The sequence below is a fragment of the Petromyzon marinus genome, chromosome 66 (genome assembly GCF_048934315.1).
Source record: "Petromyzon marinus isolate PM22_M1 ecotype Great Lakes invasive population chromosome 66, UKy_Petmar_22M1.pri1.0, whole genome shotgun sequence".
NCBI lineage: Eukaryota > Metazoa > Chordata > Hyperoartia > Petromyzontiformes > Petromyzontidae > Petromyzon > Petromyzon marinus.
This window is the reverse complement of record NC_133732.1, coordinates 8,523,152-8,532,703: the sequence shown is the minus strand read 5'-3', so window position 1 is coordinate 8,532,703 and position 9,552 is coordinate 8,523,152.

Below are 9,552 nucleotides of genomic sequence, written 5' to 3'. Positions count from 1 at the left end.
ATGGGGCAGATCCGGTACAGGGAAGATGTGGAGCTGAGTAGACTTGCCGATGACTGGTACCAGCGGTGTCAAGATCGCCCTCTGTGGAGGAAACTCGTGAAGAACGCTACTGGGCAGTGCCAGGCTATACTGGGTATTTGGAGGCAGTCGCCCTCCAGCAACAACGAAGGGCAGAGGAGCGACGCTCACAACAATGAGCAGAGCCCTTAGGCGGTTAAAACGCAGTTGACAGTCATCTCAGTCAGTCAACCCATGGCACCTGGGTCTGTCCCGTGACCTCCTGCCAGGGGAACCTTTGACTTCACATGCCTTCAAGGTGCACCTAGCCTGGCACAAGCACCGTGATGACGTCACCGTTACTTAGTGGCGAACGGGGGCTGTTGGTAATGTCTGAGAATAATTTATTGCACTTCATTAAATAAATATTCCCATATTCGTACAGTGTCTCATTTGGAAATCTTCAATATTCCAAGCACCTTTCAACGAACCCATACCGACCAGCGTGGTGAAGTATGGTCATACAACCCCATGACCAACAGTATGGGGAGGCTTTAATCTAGCAGTGGGCTAACAATGATCAACCTCTCTAACCCATATTAAGTATTAATTCAATTATTCACTGGATGTGTCTCATCCGAGTGGAAATTGGTTCTTTCGAGAAGAGCATTGCATTCTCAAATGTTGTTTTATAAAAGCTTACACCGAATTATTGTCGTTTCAGTTCAGAGGTCCCTCGTGTAAAATAACACTTTTGAAAAGGAAACAAAATCTTGCTTCCACATTGCAAAGGTACGCACGTAATATGATGACAACTGTTAAGTACAGACAATGTATATAGCTTCCACATAGCGTTGTGATGCTATAAAAAAAAATGCACTCAACAGATTCGGAGTTGGTCATAAGCACACTACACCCAGGTACAAAAACGTCTCCGCTCTCTACACAATCTCCCCAATCACTCATGGGGAGTTAAAAGTATTTGACGATACAAAATACCCAGGCAGGTTCTTAGTTTTGGTGGGGCTGATTGCAAGGCCTCTTCGTGGCATGCTCCAGGTTTAGCAGCAGAACCACCGACTCTTGAGAGTGAGTCGCAATCACCAGATCATTACACGCACTGAGCATGATTGACCAGTAGGGAGCCATCCTTGAATCTCCCCCGGGCTTCGATCAGCCTTCCATTGTATCAGTAACCAGTTAGGAATAACACTGGTATAGCCATGGAAGGCTTCTCGAACAACGTGGTCGGAGAGCATGTTAAATAGTGCAGGAGCCAGAGGATAAAACCTTTCGCACCCCAACGTGAACAGGAAATGTCTTCGACTCCCAGCCAAATAACTTTACCCGGGCCTGCCCACCATAATGAAGATCCTCAACGATTGTGAACATAGAGTCAAGGACCCCAAAAGAACGAAGAACAACTCAGAGCCCTGGCATACTGATGGCATCATAGGCCTTGACCAGGTCATTAACGCAGAGTTGTAGGTCCTGTTGGAGTTCCCTACCGCTCTGTTGCAGCAGGCGAACAAAACATATGGCACCTATGTAGGACCGCCCTAGCCTGAAACTATATTGGGGCTCTGCAAGCCTCTCTCTAGAGTGCTTGACAAGGCGATGTTGAAAAATTCCTTGCCCGGAACTTATCCGGCACACTGAGGAGTGAGATACCCCTGTAGTTGTTACAGTCTGTGCGGCCCCCCTTCTTAAAGGGCATCCTTGCAATCCTGTGGAACCCGTCCAGTGGTTCCGACTGTGATAATAATGTCATATAGGACAGTCTGCATACAAACACTACCCTCTCTTAGCAGATCCCTTCGGAGATCATCTCTGCCATGCACTTTTCCTGGTCTCAGACTCTCGATCGCCTTCAATACTTCCTCAACAGATGGCACTTCAGCCAGCCACTCACAAGGGTTTTGCTACTTCTGGCACTACATGAGGCACCACAGCCTCAGCAGGGTCATCCCCACTTTGTCCCATGATGTTTTCTGGGTTGAGGGATGTCCCCTCCCCCAAGACATCACGGAAATGCTCAGCAAACCTACAAACCTGTTCCTGGGGGTCGGAGATCAGATCACCTTTCTTTCCCCTTAGGATGGTGGTGATAGATGTGGCGCTGCAAGTTACTTTTTTGATGAAATTATAGAGTGAATTATGATCACGGGCTACTGAGGCAGATTCCATCTCTTAAGCAACCCGCCATCACCACTCTTCCTTACAGCGCCACACGGCTCTTCAAAACCACGAGCAAAGGCTGCGGTAAGCCTCCTCATTCTCTGACGTGGGATCCTGTAGACGGTGGGAGCGTGCCCGTCGCTGTTTCTCAGCCAGCCACAACACCTCGGTCAGCCAGGGTATCTGGGAAGGTTTGGACCGCGTACCAAGATAGAGTCCCTCGTAGGCTCAGCTACAAGATCTCCTGCCTCTGCCACCGCGGCTCTACTGCTGGTATAATAATAATAATTATTCCATTTGTGTAGCACTTTTCATCAAAGCGCTGTAGAGGACACAGAAGTAGCAGACACTCAGCATCAAAATAATAATGATTAATACATTTTAAGAATCCATTTACTAAACATTTCAAAAGCAGAAGTGTTCATTCAAAGGTCTTAAGACGCATTTTAAAAGTGTCCCACGAGATATCAGGGATCTCTGAGTCTGTGAAGAGTGTTCCATTGCCTGGGGGCTACGCGGGAAAATCTCGGTCACCCATAGACCGAAGCCTCCACCTGAGAATGCAGAGAGAAGATCTCCATCATGCCCAGATCTTAGGGACCTTGAGGGGGCATATGGGTGCAGTATGTCAATGATGTAGGCTGGGGTTAAGACGGTTCGCCGCTTTGTAAGTTAACAATAGGATTTTAAACTGGATTCTATATGAGACTGGAAGCCAGTGCAGGGAGGCCAACATGGGTGTAATATGAAGTAAAGAACAATCTGTTCTGATTAAACACCCTAGCAGCCGCATTCTGAAAATTCTGCAAATTGATGAGCACCTTCTTAGCCACGCCAGGGGAGTAGTAAGACATCGCAAAATGTCTATGCGAGATGAGATGAAGTCATGGAGCAGCTTTTCTGCAGAGAGAAGGGATTCGGATATGTGAGACATTCCGATAATGTAGTGTGAATCACAACCTCTGCCTCTCTACACCAGGGACCAGGGCAGTCACTATCTCCGTGGTAGCCCCTGCCGCCTGGAACGCCATCGCCCTGTTGCACATCTTCAGCATTCAGCTTACACCGGCTTTTTAGGGACACTTAAAGGCTCCACCTCTGCCTTCTTTTTCTGGATATAGGAATAGGTTTTACCCTTTTAACTGGCACAAAAACTGACACCTTTATTCAAGGCATCATGTTTGCAATGACCACAACACAAGCAGTCAAAATGCAAACAAAAAAGACAACTCTGATAATAATATGCACTGTCCTTGAATTTGATTGGTCCACACCCGAGACAGCTTTTCTTAGAGCCTAGTCTCCATTGGTGTTGGACCAGAAGACGCTAAAAGGCGTACAACTCAAAAACAGCGCACTATCAGAGTATTGAGGGCTCGGGGTGAGCATTAACATTATGAGACCTCCTTTGCCAGAAACAAGATATAGGAATAGGTTTTACCCTTTTAACTGGCTTGCGCACCTCAATTTGCATTGTCATTATTTTGTATTGGTTATTTTGTGTTGCGCATGACTGAGTGAATGTTTTCTTTTTCAGGTACATTGGCTTGCAGCTTTTCATGATCAAACACAGATTTACAACAACAACCTTCTATTGTGGAAAGTCTAAATTACAAGTAGCATCTCAGTGAAAAGAAAAAGCTTTTGTGTGCTTTGACAAGCTTTTACATTTTTTTTTGTGTGGAGGTGACCAATGCATAAATGGCAAACAGCTTACTGAAAATGGTGCGGAGGGCAGAAATTTTCCTTCAGGATATAGACTCCACGCGAAAAGTTGCTGTTGTCATTGAAAACGCAACTCCTCATGCATTCTCAATTATAAGGTAAGCTTTTTTTTTACTTGCACTTTGATATCTTATGTAACTTGCAACATATTTTAGATGTCGTGCTGGGCTATATTGTATCAATAAACCAGCACGTTTTACAGCATGTGGCCATCCTTAATCTGCTAAATGGCTCACTTCCGATAAAACATACAGAAGAATGCAACCAATAATATAAAGCACAATGTTGTATCCATCACCTGCTGAAAATATCCAAGTTGTTAATTGTACGTTCTACTTCTCGATTTCAGGTATCACATTGAAAATGGAGTGGAAGTGCATATTCCACGCCGGGGCATTTTGCCGAATCGCAGCGACATGTGCATATTCCGCAAGAGTAAATTCTCTCTGGTTGGCTGCTATGGCATACTGGCCTGCAGCTTCGGCGAGGCAAATACGAAGTGTTTGCGCATAATGTTCAGCGTCCCATTTTCGTTCATATACAAAAACGAGTATTCAGTATCTGTCGAAAATTGCTCACCCAATTTCCCTGTTGACGATCGATCGTTGAGGGAAATGTATTACAGTAAGAACAAGACTTGTGCAGGAAATGAATTTGAATTTCATTATAGTAACCATAATGTGCATATCCGGGCATTCATGGATGACTCTAATACTTCAATTATCACCGTAACGGTCTCCAGCAATGAACAAGAAACGACACTTTAATTTACTGTATAATTGTATTGGCTACGGACACCTATGCTTCACGGTTTCTGTAATCCAGTGACAATACATCGACTATGATTAAAAATAGAAGTGAGGCCTAAGCATACTTAGCAAAGCAATTTATCATATTTCCATGTCGAAAAGCCACACATTATTGCACCAATCTGGTATTTATTTTCCGTTTTAATAGTAGCATGCATTATACTGGTTGACATGTGGACACAATTGCAGCATTAGTTTTTTTGCAGCATGCTACACTTATTTTATATGCTTTACTTTCCTTAAATAAACAGTGAATGTCACGTTTTAAGTACTTCTCTCTATTGTAAAATGGGTTTTGTTTCTATTTCTTAAGTCACTCTCATTTCTTGAGAGTCGCGGATTTGCAGGTTTTTGGGCCTCATGTTAATGGAGGTTGAATTTTGACTTAAAACTTTCGTGACTGCAGTAATCCATATTCTTGGTTCTTTCGGTAAAGTCACTTTGGAAGCCCTTATAAGCAGTTGCATTGGAGGCTTGCCCCCTTTTTCTCTCCGCCTGATGAAGACCGCTTGTGTTGCTTTTATTTTATTTTCAATTTAAATTTTATTGTATTTTCTATCTACGTGACTTTACCGAACGAACCAAGAATATAAATGTAGGTTGCTTATTTGGGCTTCCTTTTGAGGCCCCGCCCCTTCCTGTTTTGGCCCCGCCCCTTCCTCTGGTCACAAGACTTGGCATCTTTGGACTGAAGGGAACCCACAGCGGCCGCTCCGGCGCCATGACGAGTGGCGATATAAGCGCGCCTCTCATTGGTCAGAGGCACCACAACAACAGCAGCTCTGATTGGATAAGACGTTTACCCCCCCCCCCCCCCCGTCAGTTCGGCGCGACCATTCGTGATTTGAAATGAGGGGTAGCGTGTCCGACTATTTATTATAAAAATAAATTACTAAAATTAAGTCTAAGGCACGAATGGGCCCAGGTCCTGCTCTTTAAATTAAATCTTGATTTGTCACGCGAGTAGGCGAGTCTGTGTAGAAAATGTCAGCAATGTTAGGCTTCGTAGATCCAAAAGATATCCATAAGTGTCAAAACATTTCAAAGATTATTAACACACCACAGGACAAGTTCAATGAGCGTGTAAAAAAAAAACAAAAATGGGACCTTTTTGCCACTATCAAGTATGACAAAAAATATAAGAACAAGCAAACATGTGCTTGTATACTCTTTGGTTCTTCTTCTTTGGTTCTTTCGGTAAAGTCACGTAGAATGAGAATAAAATAATAAATTGATAAAATAAAATAACACAATAATATTCTCATGACGTTTCGGCCACAACACAAGCAGTCTTCATCAGGTGAAGGGATGAGACTGTCTGGTAGGACAGCGCTGGAGTGAAAGAGCCACGTTCAGATCACGGCCTTTAAGCCTCAACTTTAGCACCACGGATAGCTACGGGCCCCGTTCAGACGATGAATCATTGCAGTCACGAAAGCTTTAAATCGAAATTTAACCGCCTCTACGGGGAGGGATTCCACACATCCTTAAGATCATTCAACAGACTCCGGGATAAGAAGGCTCAACTAATCGAGTCTCTCACCTTTCTGAAGAGATACCGCGACTCTAAGCTGTCTCTCTCCCCCTCCTCTGTTCTGACCATGGACGAACTCGTCCGTCTGAACGGGGCCCGTAGCTATCCGTGGTGCTAAAGTTGAGGCTTAAAGGCCGTGATCTGAACGTGGCTCTTTCACTCCAGCGCTGTCCTACCAGACAGTCTCGTCCCTTCACCTGATGAAGGCCGCTTGTGTTGTGGCCGAAACGTCGTGAGAATATTATTGTGTTATTTTATTTTATCAATTTATTATTTTATTCTCATTCTACGTGACTTTACCGAAAGAACCAAAGAAGATGAATCTTTGGTTCTTCTCGGTAAAGTCACGTAGGTATAAAATAAATCACGACGTTTCGGGCGCAACACAAGCGCCCATCATCACGTGGGAAAACTTGGTCTGCTGCTGAGGCAGACTGTTTTAAAAGGTTTGAAATGGGTGTAGCTCAAGGGTCGTGAAGAAGTGGCCGGGGCTCGTGATGCTAATGCGAGAAATTTTCATGTAACTGTAAGATAGAAGAGCGGCCTCCTCAACGAGGGCACGGAAGTGGCTATGTTAATGTGAGGGATTAGCATGATGTTAATGTGAGAAATTAGAGGGCACGGAGCTGGCTATGTTAATGTGATGGATTAGCATGATGTTAATGTGAGAAATTAGAGGGCTAGGAAGTGGCTATGTTAATGTGATGGATTAGCATGATGTTAATGTGAGAAATTAGAGGGCTAGGAAGTGGCTATGTGTTTGTATGTTTGCATGTTCACCACAAGTACTGTGTGTGGTTCATGCAGCGTTGAATCCTTGCAAAATGTTTCTGTTTGGCGTTTTAATATCTTAACACCTCCTGTTTTATTGCCAGAAAGGGTAAAACCTATGTTTATTTTTTCCATACTATGTAAAACAGTTAAACAACATTGTTACTCTTGAAAAATGTTTATCACAGGTAACATAATGCTTAATCCAAACAAATATGTTACTCCGGTTAATCCGAAATCCACGCGGTCGGCTCTACAGTACAGTAGTTGCCATATGTTTACACCATTGGGTGGCGCAGTTTGATGGATGTTGGTTGGCCGTGGCTCTGCTGCTGTCAGTTCATTTTCAGTTTCAGTTCAGTTCATTTATTTGGTATAGCCCTGTGAGCATATTCGGCTCTTGAATCGGGTGCAACCGCAAAAAAACAAAAACATGAACAAGAAAAACATCTTAAAGTGACTACGAGCAACAGAAAAATCCAGGAAAAAAACCAGCAAAGTCTTCGAGAAAAAACCCGCACCCTATATCAACGCTGTGTGCAAAAATCCAAGCGGGATGCAAGTCAAACAATAACAACGATAAGACAATTTAGATTAAAGTTATCAGTCTAACTATGTACTACAACAAACAAATATGGCTAAACCAAAACGTTTTCGAATTCACCAAAATAAAGCTATAAAAACAATGTAACAGTGATCAAAGGAACAGTGATTCAAATTTACCAATAAACGATATACGTAGCATGTACGTATTCTTGGTTCTTTCGGCAAAGTCACGTGCCTTTACCGAAAGAACCAAGACTATGAATCCCTGCAGTCAACGAAAGCTTTAAATCAAAATGTAACCATGTACGACCAAACTTTTCAGCCATAGCTGGCAGCATGAGTCGCTCCATAACAGCAGGAGTATCAGTAGGAGTATCAACATCTTTCAATGCGCCTTTAAAGATCAGCAGCACACGATCATCAAAACTCAAGCAGCAGCTGGGGTAGAATTCCGTGAATGCATCCGCGCGGAATCACTTGCGCCGGGCCAAGCAACGTTGTGGAGGTGTCGCGAGACGTAAGTTTAGAGAGGAGGGCATCGACGATGATGATGATATTGATGATGGTGGCAGTGCCGGATGAAGCTAAGTGCGGGGCCTGTAGCAAATGAAGTTATGAAGGGGCCCTAAAAATAAAAAAAACGCGTAAATATTTTCCCGGATGTTTCTGTAGTGCGTCGTCACTTTAAGATGTTCTCTGTTCGTCTTTTTTTGTTGTTGCGGTTGAACCCGAGTCAACAAGAGCCGCATGGCTCACAGGGCTGTACCTATGAGAAGTCCCCCCTTTTTTTTCTGGCAACATAACAGCCGTGTTAAGATGTTCCAACACCAAACTGAAACCTTTTCACGAGGAATCGTGTCCTGCATTCACCACAATACTCGTGGTCAGAATGCAAACATAAAACGCACTCTTGACAGTATGATGATGGTGATGATGATGCATTGTCTTTGAAACTGATTGGTCCACACCAGAGACGGCTTTCTTTTGAGCCTCGTCTCAAACGGTGTTCGACCAGAGGACATCGCCAAAGGGCGAACACAGCACAGAGACGATGCCACCATCGGAGTAATGAGAGCTCGGGCTGAGCCAGCTACGTCACGGGACCTCCTTTACCGGTACCAATATATGATAACAGGTTAACCCCCGTTTTCCTGGCAAAACAGGGGAAAACCCAGATATATATTAAAAAGATTGTTCCCGATATAAAAAAAACTACGTTTTTTTGTAAAAAAAAAATGTTATCTATAAAAAAAACTAACAAAGAACTAGGAGTTTTAGTAAAAAAAAATGTTCTCTATATAAAAAATAACAACAAAAAAACTAGTAGTAATTAACACAAAACTAGCAGTTTTTATTTTTTTTGTTCTCTATATAATAATTGTTTTTTTTTACAAAAAACGAGTATTTTTGGTAAAAAAAGTGTTCTACGTGACTTTACCGAAAGACCCAAAGAATGAATTCCTGCAGTCACGAAAGCTTCAAGATTTAAGGTGAAAACCTCCTCTCATAATTCGGTTCTGGCAAAGGAGGTACCATGACGTAGGATGTGCCTAATCAATAAAACTGGAGCTGTACTCTTTGGTTCTATTCGGTAAAATCACGTAGGTAAAAAATAAAACAACAAAAATCACGACGTTTCGGCCACAACACAAAGCGGCCTTTATCAGGTGAAGGGATCAGGCTGTCTAGAGGACAGCGCTGGAGTGAAACACAGCCAAGCTCAGACCGCGACCTTTAAGCTGTGTGCGAGGAAACAACAGCTTGGCTGTGATTCACTCCAGGGGTGTCCTCGAGACAGCCTGATCCCTTCACCTGATGAAGGCCGCTTGTGTTGTGGCCGAAACGTCGTGATTTTTGTTGGTTTATTTTTTTACCCACGTGACTTTACCGAATAGAACCAAAGAGTATGAATCCTTGCAGTCACGAAATTTTTAAATCTAGAAAAGACTGGAACTGATGCTGCTGATGATGATACTGATGATGATGGTGCTG